Raw genomic sequence first — 18991 nt, 5'->3', positions numbered from 1 at the left:
GGTTGTTTTTTTTTTTTTTTTGTACCAGGGATAGAACTCAGGAGCACTGAGCCCCATCCTCAGCCCTATTTTGTATTTTATTTAGAGACAGGGTCTCACTGAGTTCCTTAGTGCCTCACTAAATTGCTGAGGCTGGCTTTGAACTCGTGATCCTCCTGCCTCAGCCTCCCAAGTAGCTGGGATGAGAGGTGCGCACCACCACGTCCAGCAATATGTACATTTTTTTTACCACATTTTCTTTACTCAGTCCTCTATCCACAGGTATGTGGGTTGTTTTCCAATCTTGGCGACTGTAAATAATGCTGCAATCCATGTGGAAGTGCCAATGTGTCTCCGAGGTTCTGACTTGAGTTTCTTTGGATATATATACAGCCCAGGGTGCAGTTGCTGGGTCAGGTGGTGACTTGGTCTTAACTTTCTGAGGGGGGTCCTTGCTGCTCTGCCTGCTGTCCACAGCACACGTGGACGCTCTTTCCTCCACATCCCCGCTCACCCTTACCTTTTGCATTTTTAATAATAGCGTGAGGTCATATTGCATTGAGGTTTGCATTCGCATTTCCCTGACAGTTAGAGGTGCTGAGCTCCTTTTCACATACATGTTGGTCATTTCTGTCTTCTCTGGAAAAAACGCCTATTTAGGTTTCTTTGCCCATTTTATGGCCTTATTTATTTATTTATTTATTTATTTATTTTTGGTGACCAAATCAAGGGCCTTGCACCTGCTAGGCCAATACCCTTACCACTGAGCTACGATTGAAGCCCTCACAGTTCTAAATAGTGTTCAAAATTTAAAAATTTAAAAGATTGCTATTTATTATTTTTATTCATGCTATTAAGTCAGATGAGTTACTCATATATTTTGCAAATTAACCCCTTATTACATATAAGACTTGCAGATATTGTCTTCTGTTCCTTAGGATCACTTTGGATTTTGTTCTTTGTCGGGCAGAAGAGTTTTAGTTACTTTGGATAAGTAATATGGACATTGTAACAATATTGATTGTACCACACCGGGGACACATATTTGTGTCTATTTGTAACTTCTGTTGTCGATATTTTGTAATTTCCAGTGTAGGAATGCTTTTCATTAATTCAGGATTTGTGAATTTTTTTGACGGGGAATTATTGCTTCATGCAGATCCCTTTAGGAAGGCCTATGGAAGGTGTGATTTTTTTTTTTTTTTTTTTTGGTACCAGGAATTGAACCCAGGGGTGCTTAACCACGGAGCCACATCCTCAGTTCTTTTGATATTTTATTTAGAGACAGACAGGGTCTTGCTGAGTTGCTTAGGGCCTTGCTAAGTTGCTGAGGCTGGCTTTGAACTTGTGACCCTCCTGCCTCAGCCTCCTGAGTCATGAGTCACTGGGATGACAAGTGTGCGCCACTGTGCCCAGTGGGGAAGGTGTGACCTTGTACTTGGTGTTTCATGTGGCAGTGGGTGATAGATAGGATTGGTGGGGGTGGGATTGGTCTCTCTTGGAGGCCTTTCTGTTTACTTGGTAAGAATTTAGTTTATGATTTGTCACTGGGTTCTTTCATACAAATGCTCTCAGACCTGCCCTGACCCTCTGTTAGCTATGACTGTTTGGGTTCTGAGTGGCAGAACCCCAAATAAATTAAAGGAAAAAAAAAACAACCCCAGAGTAATTTTATTTTTTGGTTTATCTAACTGTGAATTTCTGGGACAGATCTGTTTTTAGAAGTGCAGAGACCCCCAAGAAAGAGTTGTTCTTTCTCCTTCTCTTTCTCTCTCGTTCTTCCTGTCTTCGCATCTTTCTCTCCATCTTGAGCTTTCTTCCCCTCCTACGTTAGCATCATGTCCTTCTAGAGCAAAAATGCTTTGTCCTTCACGGGGGGAGTGGGGAAGGAGAAGGTCATTGTTATGGGGCGCTCAGGCTTGTTAACCCAGCCTAACGACTCCAGGGTGCAAAACCCCCTTTTCTTTAGTTTCTTTGTAAAAAAATTCCCAGGCAAGAAATATGACCGCCCGCCCGCCTGCCTTGTGTGGCCCTGTGTCAATCATCCCAGCTAGTGGGATGAGACGCTCTAATTGCTAGTTTGGATGACACACCTACATCGGTGGACAGGAGCCAGGAGTTTTGATGGCCAACCTATCAGAGCCTCATAGAATAGGTGAGGCCTACTTTTCAGAGGAAGAGGAGATACTGTTTCTCAAAGATAGGTTCCCCACGGCATGCTAGGGTCGGGAGGAGAGCACATAGGCCTGCCACAGCCTCACCCCAAGAACTCATCTGACCGTGCCTCCCGGATCTTTTCAAAAGGAGCGGGTGACTTTTTTCTTTATGAAAACGGTATCATCTGGTTAATCTGTCAGTTCCCCCATCTGGAGAGCCCGATATGGACCTCTCAGCCCATTCTCGTTTCTACAACCTTCTCTGAAAGTTGAGAGATTGGGCTGTGCTCCCACGGGCAGCTACGGAAGTCAAGGCTCTCTGGGGGTTTTGAGGCACGTGTGGGTGCTCACACAAGTTCAAGTCAAAAGGAATTTCACTATGACGGCGAAGGGCAGGGCCAGTCTTGGAAACCAGGGGCAGGATGGAGAAGGACATGCATGGAGACCTGGGGAGGAAGAGGCCTCTGCTTCTCCCCCGTCCGCTTCCCGCTGGGGTCTGCTCTTCCCCTTCTCTCCCCTGGCCTGTCATTGCTCACAGTGGCCAGGGCTCATGGCCTTGTCAGTCCCCATGCTGATCTCTTACTCCCTGTGGTCTTCATCTGCACCTGATTTCCCAGTTCAAAGCCCTAGGAACAGGATTTATGTCTCAGGGGACATGGCTCCGTGTGACACACGGGTGGCTGACCAGCAGACAGATGGTCTTCTGTGGGTCAGGTTTCCTCCCCTGGACCAGCCTGGGGCTGGGACCACCTGACCTGCTGCCCATTCCAGAAGAGCCATGGGCAGGACACAATGGCTGTCCAGTGAGCTGTTTTTCACTTAGTTTACGGGGTTAGATGTCGGGGTTTGTGACCCCCCATTTTAAGTTAAATCTTCCGGTTCAGTTGGCTAGAGCATGAATGCTCACTAATTCAATAAATGTGCATTAATGGCCAAGAGCATTAATTATGTACCAAGAGCCCCCCAGGAACTTGACGAGTCAAAGGCAAACTCATTCCTCCCTCTGAAGCCTCCCTCTGGTCACATCCCTGGCCTCTACCTGCTGGATACCAATAGCACCACCCATCAGAACTGCCACCGATCTCCACCTGCGGAACACGCCAGAGCTTTCCCGTCCCCTCGTACCATAAGTGAGTCCTCATGAGGACAAACCTTCTGAGCCCCCCGGCCACCAACCGGCCTAAGGGACAGTGGGTGACGTTACCCCCACAGTGGTGAGCAGGTCGGGACGGTCCTGCATCTGCCTAGTAACTGTCACCTGATGGGTCACTTAAACTCCAAGTGTTGTGAAAGTACCTGGTGCTCCCTCCGAGATGCGAGTTCTAGGTGGGCAGAGTTGCGGGGGACTCTCTGAGCTTGGGCTGAGGGCTGAAGGAAATCCGCTGCCACATCCCCTTTTCTCTTTCCATTTGTTGGACCACCTGAATGGCCACCCTGGAAGAGTGAGTGGACATCGGAGGTGAGAGCAGCTCAGGGTGCCAGGCTGACACTCCATCCCACGGTGGTCACTTGGCCATCTGTGCTCCGTGGCCATGTTCATACCCCAGCAGCTAGCTCCATCTCTTAGTCACCATCACGGGAGGAGACTTCAAGGAAACCCCACCACGAGCTTACCTCCCGGTCTTTATTTCCTTGGGGTCTCAGTTACAAAGGAGACCGAGTTCCATTTCCACCTCCTGGGCCCTTAAGTCATGCTTTGCCATCACTCAGAACCCTTTGGCTATTCAGGGGAAATGCCTGAAATAGACGCCCAAAATCCAAAGACAATGGTGATCCCTTGCCCTTGGGGTCTTGGGACCTCAGGCTCTTCCTTTGTGTCTTGGCTTCCCTTCCCTGCCATGAGGTGAGCAGGGCTCCTCTGCCAACTACTCCTGCTGGGGTGGACTGTGTCACCCTATGTTGTGAGCCCCAAACCCCTTTTCCTCTTTTCAAGTTGATTATCTCAAGTGTTTTGTTTGAGTGGCGGAAAGCTGGCTAACAGGAGCAGCGAAGGGTCACTTTTCCAGTGATTGAGCTCTGGGAAGACTTAGCCATCAGAAGTGAAGTCAAGTGTCTTTTTCTTCTTTCTTTGCAGAATGAACTGAATATGTGTTTATGTCTATGTCCAGCTCTATCCCTATCCCTTTTCCTATTTCTGTTAACTTACCCTGAACCAGGTTTTTACAGTTATTCTCCCACTGACCTTTGGGGCTGGGTCATCTTTTGTTGTTCTTAGGGGTTTTCCTGAGCATTATTGGATGGTTGCTCACATCCCTGGCCTCTACCCGCTGGATACCAATAGTGCCGCCCATCAGTTGCTGATGACCCCAAACATCTCTAGACATGATCAAATGTTCCTTGAAAAACAAAATCCCCCCCACCCTGACAGCTGTCAACAGAGAACCACAATCTATGAGGAGCAAGTCAACAAAACAGGCCCAGATTGTGGAAGGCTCCAAGGTCCCAGGCAGCTAAAGATCTCACCACCAGTCAAAGCCTCCTGTCAAGGGTTCGAATCCCCCAGGTGAGATCTTCACAGGAAGTGGCGGAGGAAGGTGGTTGACGCCGGGGGAGGGGGTACACCCAAGAGGCAACTCCAGGGGAGCCCCTGGGAAGCAGCACCCCGGGGCAGGCCGCCCTCACCCCCCCTTGGGGCCCAGGCACAACTTATCTGATTTCTTCTTCCCATTTATTCTGGGCCTGCTCAGGAAGGAGGTGGCAGTGTCCGTGGACCCCTCGTTTGTCATCTTCGTCATTTTGTTTTCGCCGCTGCAAGCCACCCTCTCCCTATCTAATCAGGGGGCTGCTTCCTGTTTTTGTTCCCTGCCATTTGTCCTGCCGGGGCGATTTTTATCATCAAACAGTATGAAAATAGCACCCCGCTCCTGTTGGGAGGCCATGAGCCGGGCCAGTTGGCCTGGGCAGAAGATTCGGAAATGGCACAAGACCCAGGCGAGCATTGTCTGCAGGACAAATGCCCCACCGTGCCTCTGGTTCCCTTCACGTGGACCAACCCCCCCATCCCCCCAAAAAAATCATGATGCAATTTGTTTAAACCTGAAGACGTGTATTTACAAGCCCTTGATGGCCCTTCTTCCTGAAGCGTAGAGGGAATTTTTATAGTTTGATGGATGGGTTCCTTCTGCCATCAGGAATGTGCTCCGAGGTGGGCATTCCCGTTGAAGGGTGGCCCTCCGCTTCCTCTTTGTCCAGTGTCTGTAGCCTGGGCAGGGCCCGGGTCCACCATGCAGGGGAATGGGGCTTTGGGAGAGGAGAAAACTCAAGAAGGAACGTCTCAAGAGGCCTCTTTCTTCAGGACCCCCACGGCGTGGCCATCTGCTGACCTGCAATGCCTCATGGGAAAAAGGATGGCAATGGTGCAGATCTCTGTGGAGGCCTTGAGTCTCCCTCTGCGACTTCTCGTTCGGGGTGCTGGGTTCATACTTCTGTGTGGAACTCAGGAAGGAGAAAGTCCATTCTGTATGCAGTGAATACATTTTGAGTTCTTTATTCGTGCAGTGAGTTTCTGTATTTCTCAAGACTCAGCCAAATTTTCATATCTTTTGCACCTTTCTTGGAAAACATGGCTCATCTATCTCTTCTCATTCATTACAAAATGACCCCGAGTTCAATGCTCCAGGGATACTACTTATTCCGTGTCCTTAGGACTGAGACCTGGCGTGTGCCTGCTCTGCTGTCTGTCCTGGGCCCACGGCAGACATTGCTAATCAATCACAATATTCTTTCCCCAAATTATTGTGGTGGTCTTAAAAATTCTTCTCAGGGCAGCATCCTGAAGTCAGAAATGCTACCTCCTTGTCCCCATGGGGAACGACCCCCAGCTAAGCAAAGAACAAACTACCCAAATGAATTAACACCAACATGCAAATAGCTCTGAACTTTTCCCTTACTTTCCAATTATTGGATAAAATAAAGGACACCAGTTAAGTTTGAATTTCAGATAAGCAGCCCCAAATTTTTAGTTTCAGTGTGGCTTCCAGTATTTTTAGGGATCATACTTATACTAAAAAATTAGTCTTTGGTGTCACGGTCATGCTTACACTAAAGATTTTTTGCTTGTTCATCTGAAATTCCAATCTAAGTGGGAGCCTTGTATTTTCCTTGTGAAATCTGGCATCCATACTATTATTCACTTTCAAAAAAAAGTTGTGAAAAATAACCCAGGTAAACCTGTAATGCTACCCTTTTAGGCTGGGGTGACAAAGACATAAGATTTGACTCTTAGTTATTAAAAGGGGACATAGTTCAAGACCTGCTGAGTGGAGAAGAGAGGATTTCTTTGTCCTGAAATTACAACTCATCTTCTTCGTCTATAAGATACGTAGCTGGATGGAGACACGTCGGGGCTTTGTAGCTATTGCACAAATAGCAAATAACATTTCTTGGGAAACAGGAGCTGGCCAAGACCAACTGCCTCCAGACAGCCAAACCTCCCTGTCACAGCCTCTATCTTGGAGGTTGTGGATTTTTTTTTTTTAAATCCTTCTCAGAGAGCACAGTAATCCAGGTCAGGGAGGAGAAAGAGGGATTCAACTGCAAGGAACCTTAAAAACATCTATGTACAATTTAAGGTGCAGAAAGCCAAGCTTAAAACGCTCCTCTGCCCTGTCCAAATCAGTTTCTTAGACAGAGCTGGCTTCACCTGGCTCACATGGGCATGGCCCTCCCGTTTGTCCTGAGCTGCCTGGTGGCACCAAGCCTTTCAAGGTGTGGAGGGTTTTTTGTACCACCTCTGACTGCAGAGCGTGCCAATGTGGGCAGGTGGACATGGGCATTTGATGGGAAGTTCTCTCTCTGCCAACAGTTCCCAAGCTTGCTGTGCATTAGAATCTCATGGAGCAGTTGTACAAACCCCCAGGCTTGGGTCACCTCCCAGACCAATGGGATCAGAATCTGGGGCCAGGGGCCAGGCAGAGCTGTGTTTTGAAGATGTCCAGGTGATCCCAACACATGACCACGAGAGTCTATGCTCGACGTGTTTCCCTGAGCTAGACATCCAGGGATGTGACTGGGGAGAAAAGTCGCCCTTCCTTGTCCAGCCGGGGGGAGGAAGAGGGAGGAGGGCGGGGGTCCCTTCAGGATAGAGTGGCATTGTTTTGTATCAGTTTCTGGCTTTCTGGCTTGGCTGGGCTGGCCGAACAAAGAAGGCTTCATGCAGGACAAAAGCACACTGTTCCACCTAATGAGGAACAGTTGAGAGGTCTGGAGACAGCACCCCATCAGCGGGGACAGAGGGCGGCAGAAGAGAGGGCTGTCGGGCTCCCCTAATGAAGACCAGTTGAGAGGTGCCGGGCAGACACCAGACTCGCCTTTCTTTGTGAGCCCCCGACACCCTCCCCCCGCCACCTCGCCTGTCTCAAGAGGCTTGGCCCCGCTTCCAGAGAGAGGGAGAGGGACACGCTGAGATTCATCTGTCACCGTGACGGGTCCCGACCCCGTGACCTCTGGAGCCGTGCCCTTCGGCCTCTGGATTTGACCTTTCCAAAGAGCCTCCAGTCTTCAGCCAGAAGGTCCCTATTGACTCCCTGCTAGTGGCCACCTGCTGAAGCAGCCCCCGAGAAAGGGAAGTCGGCAAACAGCTCACCAGGGGCCTTTTGAGGCTTGGCTGGAGCGTCGGGTCTGGGCTCATGAACCAATCTCCCTAATTATCTGCCGCGAGATGCCTTTCCGTGTCTTTTGGGGACTGGCAGCTCTGTGAGCTGTGGGGCTTGAACAAGACAGCACTGGGAGACCAAGAGAGAGGAAGGAGGCCACGGGGAGGAGGCTCTTTGGAGTCCCCTTCCTGCTCTGGGCCCTGGCTGGGAAGTGGTGGACCTCTGAGCAGCCAGGTGAGCCGGGCGAGTTTCCTCTTCTTGGTTTGACACTGACTTCCAGAAACACAACCATCTCCAGGCCTCCAGGGAAGAGGGCGTCCACAGCTCTAGAAACACTTAGCCAGGCCCCACGCCCTACCTAGGTCAGGGTAGAGAGTGGACCGTAGGTAATAGTCTACTGGTGACATTTCATATGGTTTGAGCTAATCACTAAGTTTGTCCCATCTTTTCCAAACCAGAGAGGATGGCCTGTGTGTGATCCATGGCCGCACAACATGTTGCCCTCAAATGCAGCAATGTCTGCCTCCATCTCACAGTTCACAGGCTTGGCTGGGCGAGCCTGGCTCCTGGTCTGTGGTGGGGGCCACAGACACCTGGGCTCCTCCTGGGGTGGAGAACTGACTTCCAAGATGGCCCCCTCCCATGGCTGTTGGCAGGAGGCCCGGGTCCTCACCAAATGTGCCTCTCCCAAGCTGCTTGAGCGTCCCACCACATGGCACTGGTTTCTGAGGGAAAGAAGGATCCCCGAGGGAGAAGGGAGAGAGGCCGCCTCACCTCTCAGGGCCTGATCTTGGAACTCCCACTCTGAGACTGCCGTAATACCCAGGTTATACGGGTCAGCTCAATTCCACCAGGAGGGGGGGAGAAAAGCAAGGATGTTTGGGGCTCGTGTTGAAGGCTGGTTACCTCAGAGGACGTTGTTTCCCGCCCTCCCCTGAAAAGTAACGATCTGCTGCCTCCCCAGCCACTTCCCTTCCACGCTTCCGATGCATCCTGGTATCACCGAGTCTCTTGGTGGCCTCTCTCCCTCTATCCGCTCCACTCGATAGGAGTCTGGTTGGCCAGAAATTCTTAAAATTCACAACTGGAGAATGATCAGGCACAGAGAAGGCTAGTCAACAGAGATGTCCTGCCATCCTCAGCCTCTGAGATTTTGGTGCCCCAAACCTCACTTAAGGAAATTTCAAACCTCTAACAAAGGGAACATTGGTAGGCTGCTTGTTCTATGACTGACTTATTACATGCAACTAGACATCCCAAGAAACTCATACATTTTCCCATTTGCAATCATGTACCATCACCTGCTAAGCACAAGGGAGGGCACACACACACTCTCACATACACACACACACACACACACACACACACACACACACCACTTGTCAATCCAGGTAGCAGCAGAGGGTAGCTGCTGATATCCAGTGTTTGCTCTGAGTTGGATCCTGGACGAGGACTTGGCCTGTTTTATCCAGTTTAATTCCCACAAAACCCTGGAAGGTGCATGCTGTTATTATCTTAGCTTATGGTGAATGAGATTTGGAAAGATTAAAGCCTGTCCACTCTCACGTAGCTACTAAGGATTTTAAAGCAAATGTGTGACACTGGAGTCAGAGCTTCTATCCATGACCATAAATGATTCTGCATAATGGAAATAGAAGGGGTTGGAGTCGGTGGTCCTTAGGATCCATTCCACACAGGATTTAGTGATTCCAGACTTGGCTTCAACCAGGTCACTTTAGGAGGGGTTCTCTGGATTCTGAGATGGAGATTAACATGTAGGATTTTTTTTAAGGGCGAGATCTTGAGATGAACACTTTTGGAAGGGAGGGGAAGAAATCAGGGCCAGATGGAGTTGGAAGCTGAACTTCAGTGCAGTCCCAGGAATGGCCCAGGGGACACTATAGAGAAAGTGAGGTGGTCCATCAAAGATGTCCCAAGTAGGGGTGAGGAGTCTGATCTCATACTCTCACATGGATTAGAGTGGATTGTCCTTCTCAGACCTAGAGGTTCCCCAAGAGAGCAGAGAGCTGCCTCCCTTGAGCAGCATCCCAGGGAGCGTGGGAATAAAGTCCTTCATATGCAAAGGGGGTCACAGCACTCTGCAATTTCTAGTCTAGTTGAAAAAGCATCTATATGCACACACACAGATGTACATGCAAACACACATACACACACACACACTCACACACACACACACACACACACACACACACTCTCTCACACACACCACTTGTCAATTCCAGGCAGCTGCAGAGGGTAAATTCATCCATAAGGTCTTACCTGAGTTTTCAGAGGAAGGGAGAAAATATATGTGAGAATTTCACTGAAATTTATCTTTTCTGATCTTTCTCCAATTCTCAGTGTTAAACCCTTTCACCTCAAGCACAGATACACCCAACAACAGTGTACATAGTACACAATGTATAGATTCATAGCACAAAGCATTTGTTGTACACTTACACAAAAGATGCAATCCATTCACACACACTCCACGAGTGTGCACGATATCTATACATGCATATGTGCATATTCACAACACATGTTTTAAAACACATGCTAGCTATATGTACCCAGCACACCTTCATGCATACACAATCATACGGCCAATTGACCTAAAGTCAGCGAGGAAACATGGTAACAATGAAATGATCTTTGAATATCTATAAAGTTGCCACATTGGAAAAGATACTTGGGGAACTGGACAGGTTACAGGAAAGAGGCGTGTCTTGTAGTTTGCCCCCGCTGTGAGGCATACAATGTTCATTGACTAGAGCGGTGGAGAGTTTTGCTTATACTGTAGGCTATTCTCTCATTCTCTCTCCCCTGCCCTTTCTCTCTCTCTCAACAGTTGAGTTCGTGTCCAATAAGTAGGACCACCATGTTTCTCTGCTATCTCTTATCCCCTGGACACCCCCTACCCTTGCCCACTCACTCACCAGCAATGGAAGAGAATTCCAGCAAAGATGGCGTCAAGAATTTCTGCCTTTCCTCTTGGGCCTTCTCATCATCCTAGTTCCAAGTCAGTGGAGAAGATCCCACTAGCCATGGTGCAGAGGGTTGGCCTCTGTCCTTGCCACCTCCACACCAGTCACCAAGTTTACAATAAAAGGAACATATGGAAAATTAGCAGGCCCAGGGAAGGCCCGTGCAGCAGCCTCTTCTCCCAGGAGCAAACCTCTGTGAGTCTGGAGGGGCCGTTTTAGATCTAATAGAGGCTTCTTCTCATCCTCACATGCAATTGGGACAGGGCTTTTTTAATTCCCTTAAGCAATGATCTCTTTCCCCGCTTTCCTAGACTCTCTCTTTGCCCACCCAAACTTTGTGAGTGTTCTAAGCAGAATGCCTCTGCCCCTGCCACTCTGTGATCACCGCCTTGTCCCTCAGGAGGACCCGTCCATACTGTGTCTGCCCATCCACCAGCTCTCCCTTCATCTTTCACTGTAGGCCTCTTCCTATCCCCAAGTTCCATTTCAACATTTTGCTCCTGCTTTCCCTCAGCCCATAATTCTTGGGCTGGGGGATTACCGTGGTGATTTATTTGCAAAATTCCTTGAGTGAGGGATGAGGAGGGAGGAAGCCCAAGAGAGACCTTTGTCCCTGCATCCTGAGTGGTTATTCCATGCACGTAGCAAATGATAAAACAAATTCTGGGGGCTTGAGATGGGGGAAGGTGATTGCATGGCTTGGGTTCAGTAGGGGGATATTGTCATTCTAGAAAGTTCCAAAATTTCTTCTTTCCTCCACCTCCCCCATATGCACAGCCCTGCCTGCCATATTTGTTAGCAACCTCAATGCACCCGTAAGGACTCCAACCTGTCCACCTCGGTTCAGGAACCCTCTGACCCCTTCTGTGATGTCTGTGGGTTTCATTCATAACCACTGGGCCTTACTTAGGAAAAGCATTGAACAGAATATTAACAAAAAAGATCTTCCCATGTCACCTACCAAGGATGGGATGGGGAAGAAAACAGGAGAAGGAAGCGTGATCAGAGTCTCTCCCCGGCCTGAGGTGTGCAGGGACGGTCCATGATTGAGGAGCCTGAAGGTTTCCCTGGTAACTCGTAGTAATCAGCCACTCCCCGCAGCTTCTCCTGTGGTGGGTGCCTCTTCTTCAAGTGGGGAAGTGGGACTCCACAGATACTTCCTCTCTCCTGATGGCTTAGGTTCCATCTGCAAGCTGGCCACAGGTGCAGCTTGTCCAAGGGGTCACTCCATGCACAAAAAGGGGCCAAGGCATATTTTATCATCTCTCTCTGGCCCTCCACTTTTGACATTTGAGAGCCCCAGGACATCAGAGAGGGGGTGGCAATGCCCCTCGGAGAGACTAGGAATGTAAACAGAGTGCCTGTGGGAAAGTTGTGCACCTCCCATAAACTGCGTGGCCTCTAATAACCACTGGGACACTGGACACCCTAAGGAAGGTGACATGCGTGTCATTGGAGGACGGCTGAGTCCTCTTCCAAGAGCCATGTGCTTTTGCATCTATGCAGAAGCTGGTGAAGCTGAGCTGATAAGAGAATAAAGAGCAAAGAAGCCAGGGTGGGGGTGGTGACGGGGACACAGCACCTACCTTCTCTAAGCTCCAGCTGCTGGCTCAAAAGGCTTCAGGGCGACATCTGAACAGGAGGCTCAGAGTTCACCAAAGTGTCTCTGCTGCAGGTTTTTTAATCCCTGGAGGTTTAACCCTCTGCACTTAAAGCATGCCCCACCCCACAGTGGCCTTTATTGCCTCTGTGGCAAAAGGGTGTCAACAAGCCATTGGAGATCAATACACATTAGCCCATCTGTTTTCACTCTGAGGTGTGACGCCGGGCATATGTCCTGCAGCCCGGCTGATGGATGACGGGAAGCGCTGCCATTTTGGTTTTGAATGGAGATCTCTCTCTCCCCGGCTTCAGGCCTCATTTAACTCAGAGCCAACTCCGCTGGTTATGAAAGACCACGTTTGGTGGAATCAGAGAATAAGGCAGTGGATCCTCTCCCAAAGCCTCCCTTGGGGAACCTGTCTTCAGCATCCCTGGGTTTACCAGTGTTGCTTGGTCTTGCCCAACACAGATCCATTGATTTCTACGAGATTCTGTAAAACTGTTTCACTTTCTCAGATGCCAGAGCAACCACTAGTTGGATTTGTAAGATGAACCAGGAAGACTAACTTCAGACTCTGACCTCCCCAAATGCATAAAGCTCTTTACTAATGAGCACCTCTAGAGGCCACCGGCGACTGTATTCCAATAAAAAAATATTTTATATACAAAATATGATGGCATGTGTAATGGACTGTCTCTCCTTAGCCTGGCTATTAATTCCTGTCTAAGAAAGACATGGGGTCAGAGGACTGGGATTTGGAATATTTTAAGGGTTGAGTTTGTGGACGCACAAGTACAAATTACTGAAGGCTGGCCAAAACCACATCATGAAACCCCTCATTATCCATGCCACCGGGCGGCATTTCAGCACATAGAATACGAAAATGAATATCCAAGGTGTCATTTATCTTTGGTTTTGGGATTATGTGCTCAGACTGTTTCTTTTTGCATCAGTTTTTCCATATTCAGTATTATTATTATCATCATCATGATCATTATTATTAATTTGTACACAGTATCATCACACTGCAGAGCTAAAGGGATTCGGGGGATTTGTTAGAATCATAACTTTCAAACTGTCTCGTGGAGGGTGCTGGAGAGGAGCCCCAGGGAGAGGGGAGAAGCCACACAGAGATGAAGGTTTCCATCGTCTGACTGCAGAACCGAGAGCCAGGGAGAGCTGGCCATCACAAGAGCTGCTGATAGAATCCTGATCCTCTGGTTCTTGGAGAAAACAAATATCTGTGGCTTGGAAGTTGAAGACCATCCTTCCCGAAATCCCAGTCTTAGAAGCTGACCCATGGAACGCGTGGAGTTATAAAGGATTTGGTCCAATAATCTCACCAGAGATTTTTAAATACAAAACACTGAATAGAAATTCTACAAACTTGAGGGATCATCCACATTAAAGTTTGGCCTGCAAACGTGGAGATATAAAAATAGAGGAGAAAGGGCGTCAGACAAACTGCCAGCCAGTGCCAGGGTACAGGGGGAGAGAGTGGAGTGGATCCCCCGTAGTGTGTGTGTATGGACGTTTCACTTACTGTGCGTATGTGTGTGTGATGGGGTGTCCAGGGCGTGTGCGTAGGTTAGGTGTGTATGTGGCTGTGTGTGTGGGGGGAACCTACGTGTTGGTGGCTGTGATGTGTGGTGTGACTGTGTGATGCGGACATGTGCGTGTGGTGTGTGCCTGTGTGTCTGCAGAATGAGTGAACTGTGAGAAGGTGTAGGTGTGTGTTGTTTTGTCAGCTTTTTTGCTGCTGTGACCAAAAGACCTGACAAGAACAATTTTAGAAGAGGAAAACGTTTATTTGGGGTTCACGGTTTCAGAGGCCTTAGTGCATAAACAGCTCCCTGGCTCCATGGCTCTGGGCCTGTTGGAAGGGCGTGGTAGGGGAGAGTGGCTCAGGGGACGGCCACCAGGGAACAGAGAGAGAGCTCCACTCACCAGGGACAAAATATAAACCCCAAAGGCATTGCCCTGTGACCTATCTGTTCCAGCCTCATCCTACCTGCCTAGGTTCTCACCTCATTAATTCATTTAACTGACAGGAAGTGCTGCCATTTTGGTTTTCAATGGAGATCTCAATCCATATAACTGGATTAATGCACTGATTAGGTTAAGGATATCAGAATCCAGCCATTTCATTCCCAAACGTTGTCACATTGTTTCTACACATGAGCTTTTGGGGGGCGCCTCACATCTAAGTCATAACAATGTGTCTACATGGTACATGCATATGTGTTACGTGATTGTGAAGTGTGTGTGCGTGTGCGTGTGTGTGCAACATAGAGAAATATGAAGAAAAGGAACTCAAGCATATTGAGAAACCCAGACATAGACTTACAGAGAAACAAATAAGAGAGAGCTTTGTGATAGTTCCTCCCAGGGAACCTGGACTCCTCCAGGTTAGAAGGGTTGGCTTTCTTATCCACTGGTTACCACTACATGATTTAGGGTGAGACAAGCCAACTCTTCAAGATACAACTTCCTCTCCAGTAAAATACATTAACTGTATTAATAACCATTAAAGTATTTTATTAATACCCATTAATGTATTTTACTAGTGGCTTTCTTAGAGGCTTGAGTGGAGAATCCCATGAGATCAGAAAGTAGAAAGTGTTTTATATGATGACCAACACATGTTTAGCTCCCCCAAAATGGGAGCCACTATTGTTATTATTTTGATTATTTCTATTTTTATTGTATTATTATTCAACTAATGCCTCTTAAATAAAATTGAGAATTTGTTAGCATGACACATTATTCTCTAGCTTTGCTTTTTACTGGTTGGTGAGATGTTTCTAGAATTCTTAGACTTCCGATAAAGGTCTCCAGATATTTTAGGAGTGATTTTCAAAGATAGCAACTTCTCCAAAAGAGGGTATGATTGCGGCCATGACTTTGGTAATTGAAAAAGAGAAAATACCCCGAACAATGCAAGAATGGTGGTTGCATGCTGAATTCCCAAATGCATGGTCTTCCTCCACCATAAGGAGGGAAACTCTCTGTTCATCTTCCAGACTTTGCCTACTAAAATAATTTTCACCCCAGCTGGTAAATAAGGAGAATTTGGATTTGGAGAGGGAACAGATTAAAAGAGAAGGAAATTTCAAAAATTTGCCTTCCCTTTATATCATTTATTTAATTTCATCTTTAAAATAATTCAGTGATGTTCAAATTAGCATATCCACGTCGTAGAAGAGGACAGCGCGTATTTACAGTTTTTGTAAATACACTAAGTATTTACAAGTTTTCTCTCCCAGGTGGACAACCGCGCTGCTTGGGCCATCCCAAGAGCTTCCTCTTCCAGACAACAAACATTAAGAAAAAATAACACACAAACAAAAAAAGAGGTGAAAAGTGCCCCAGTTCCTTCCAGGAAAAGAGTGGCCCCTGAAGATCCACGAGCTGCTTGGTAGAGTGGGTGGGCAGCCCCAGGTGGCTTCCTAGACTTTCCTGGTCTCTTCAACAGACCACCAGGAAACAGAAATACAGCTCAAAACAGACAAATCCCACCTTTTCCTGGCCAAAGAGCATTCAAACACCAACAATGTCATCTCCCAGTATGGCTGGGAACCCTTCTCTTTGGCAATCAACCCCACTTTTCCAATTTCTCCTTTCCCTTCCTCATGTATAATCCTTGGCACCAGCTCTTGCCTTCTGTAGAATTCTGTAAAGGAAGGGATCGCAGAACTGGCTTCATTTAAATCAAGGAAACTATCAATTACAAGGAACATGATAAAGTTTTCGAAAAGCCTAATGATTTCCAAAAGACCCATATGTAAAATTGTGGCAAAGAAAATTCTAGAAGCTTCCTTGGTGACACCCTTCAATTCATTTGTCATTTAATTGGTATTGCGTGCTATAATTATTTATCAAATGTCGACTATGTATCAGGCATTGTGATACACAGTAGGCAACAAGAGAAAACCACATTAAGGTAGTTTCTCTGGAAACGGATAAACCGCAGGAGGAGATCGAATATTCACACAATATTTAATACACTTGAGCTCAGGGAAGCAGGGACCAATTTTATTCTGGGCATCAGAGAAAACAACCTGAATGAAGTTAACCTGGGATCCCTCTGCACCTTATCCTCTTCCTTTATGTTACAGGACGCACGCTGAAATGGTACACCTGAAAGTTTCATTCTGTAGCTCAGAAGACTCCGTGAGCCCGAGAGGAAAGTCACACCCCCTTAGCTCATGCTGATACCAAGAGGTGATGTCAAATCTTTGTTAACAGATCTTCAAAGTTGTTGTTTTTTTTTTTTTTAATCACGACATGATTTGGGGGTCTAGTTCTATCCTTTTATTATATCTCAGTATTCAATGATGGAGGGAGGGGTATGTGTGTCTTCTAAATTTTCTTTATGGTGGCTCAGGTCTTGGTTATAAAATGAAAACTTCAATGCAGCTGATTAATCTCCCCTTACTGTAGGGTTTTAAGAGGTACAAGATATTATGCCATTCTCTCTAATTTCTGGAAACCTAAGAAAAAAATGTGGAGACTTTCATTATGGCTGTTATCAAAAATAAGAAAAAAATATAAAAAAAACTTAGCTCTTCGTTCTTAAATACATTTAAGATTTTAAATACCCAGGCCCAGGAAAAACTGCTGAGAATCAGTAGATGATGGCAAGGAATCTCTCAAGTACCGTATGAACAGACATTTGCATCAAACATCCATGTGCTTTTGGGAAAGTTACCTCTTCTTTTTGTACCTTAATTTTGTAACTGTGAAACCAGAAGGGTGGATCAGATCATCTCAAAGTTCATCTCTACTTCTAAAATTTCAGGTCCATGTCTTAAACCTTAAAGCATCACATGACATGAAAATATTCTAAGTCCTAGCCCACAGGGACTTCCAAACGGACTGTGATGGATAGCACCGGCTAAAGCAACTGGATGAACGTTGAACTATGATCTTCCCTAACACTACAGAGAAAAATCTTAAATCATTTCATTACTGAAGCGCCATCTTGTCTTGGAAGACTGAGATACTCTCCTTTAATTGGGGGCTAAAAATATTCCAGGGACTATTCTGGAAGAAAAGAACAGCAATGGAGAGATAGAGATAGAGATAAAGAAGGACATGCCAACATAAGCCCCAAATGAATATGCAAACGTTCACTGGATGGATGGATGGATGGATGGATGAAGAAGTCTTCATCTATGACCTTGGGGATAGTTCTATCAAAATCAATTTCTACTAAGGTGGAATGAGTTCTATAAATGGTATTTGAAGCTATTGAAGTTCTGGGTTCAAACCTTGCCCTCTCCTGACATGTATGCACTTGATGTATGGCCTTGACCTTCAGATTACTGTTAGTAAAACAAATTTTCTTTTTGTGAGAATGGAATGAGATCACATGTAAGAGTTATTAGCTCATAGTACATGCTCAATGAAATATAGACTCTCATTCGAACAATGATCTTGCTATGGTCTAAATGTTTGTGTTCCCTTAAAGTTCATATGTTGAGATCCTAATTCCCAAGATGATGGTATTAGGCCTTTGGAAGGTGATTAATCATGAAGAAGGAATTCTCATTTGTGGGATTAGGGTCTTTATAAAAGAGGCCCAAGGGAACTCATCCTGCCCTGTGAAGAGGCAGAAAAAAACATAAACACCTTTGCTTCAAGAAGAGGATTCTCATCAGACACCAAATCTCCTGGTGACTTGATCTTGGATTTCCCAGTGTCCAGTGCTCTGAGAGACCAATCTCTGTGGCTCACAAGCTCCCCAGTTTAGAGTCGTTTGTTATAACAGTCTGAGAGGGATCAAGGCAGATTTCTTCACCCAACCCCTGAGAAGCGGAAGGCCAATTTGATTGAAAAAGTAACCAAGAACGGAGACAGCTCATTCCTTCCTGTTCCAAGCAGACACCACTCTCTCTCTCACCCCACTCCTCATTCATTCAGTCTCTCCGCTGATCCTGTCTGTCTTTATAGCTGACACTGTCCCCTGCGCGTGGGCACTCTCTCCTCACCTCTCTTACCTACTAAGCTCTTATTTTTATCTCTAGGCCTTGACTTCAATGCCTCTCTCCTTAGGACCCCCTCCCTGGCCTTCCCCACCAAGCCCCTGGACCCCTCCTCTTCTGGTCTCCTTCACCGTCTCCACACCCTCCTCAGAACCTTTCATCTCTCAAGTTGCAATTGTGGCTTCCGCGTCTTTCTTTCCCACCAGGACTCAGGATCTAGGAGGACAGGCCTGGACGTCCTTCCCTGTTGGATCCCTGGCACCTACTCCAGTTTCCGAACAGACCAGAAACATCTGCCGGAGAGCCTGGAGATGGAAATTCCAGGAGAGGAGTCTGAGGAGGGGATTACAAGATGGCGGCCGCGGAGCAGTGAGCAGGAGACCTGAGACTCCCTGACCTGCCAACATCTGTCCCCTCTCCAGCACCCCCGTGGGTTCCATTCCAAGTCCTGGCACCATCCGATGACGAAGCTCCTGCCTGAACTGGGAGCTCTGTCTAAGGAGCTTGCTTCTCCCAGCTCCTCAGGCCTGGCTGCTTGTCTGGGGTCACCAGTCCATATTCCAGAGTGGGGCCCTGTCTGCTTCTGCGGTCAGGAGGGGCCTGTCGGCACCTTCTGCGGAGACAGAGGGAGGGAACGTGACGTCTCACTCTGGCCCCAACCCTGAGCGTCCTTGGTGTTGGCTGGGGA

Source organism: Marmota flaviventris, chromosome 1, assembly GCF_047511675.1.
Source record: "Marmota flaviventris isolate mMarFla1 chromosome 1, mMarFla1.hap1, whole genome shotgun sequence".
NCBI classification, from domain to species: domain Eukaryota; kingdom Metazoa; phylum Chordata; class Mammalia; order Rodentia; family Sciuridae; genus Marmota; species Marmota flaviventris.
Note: the sequence above shows the minus strand (reverse complement) of the source record.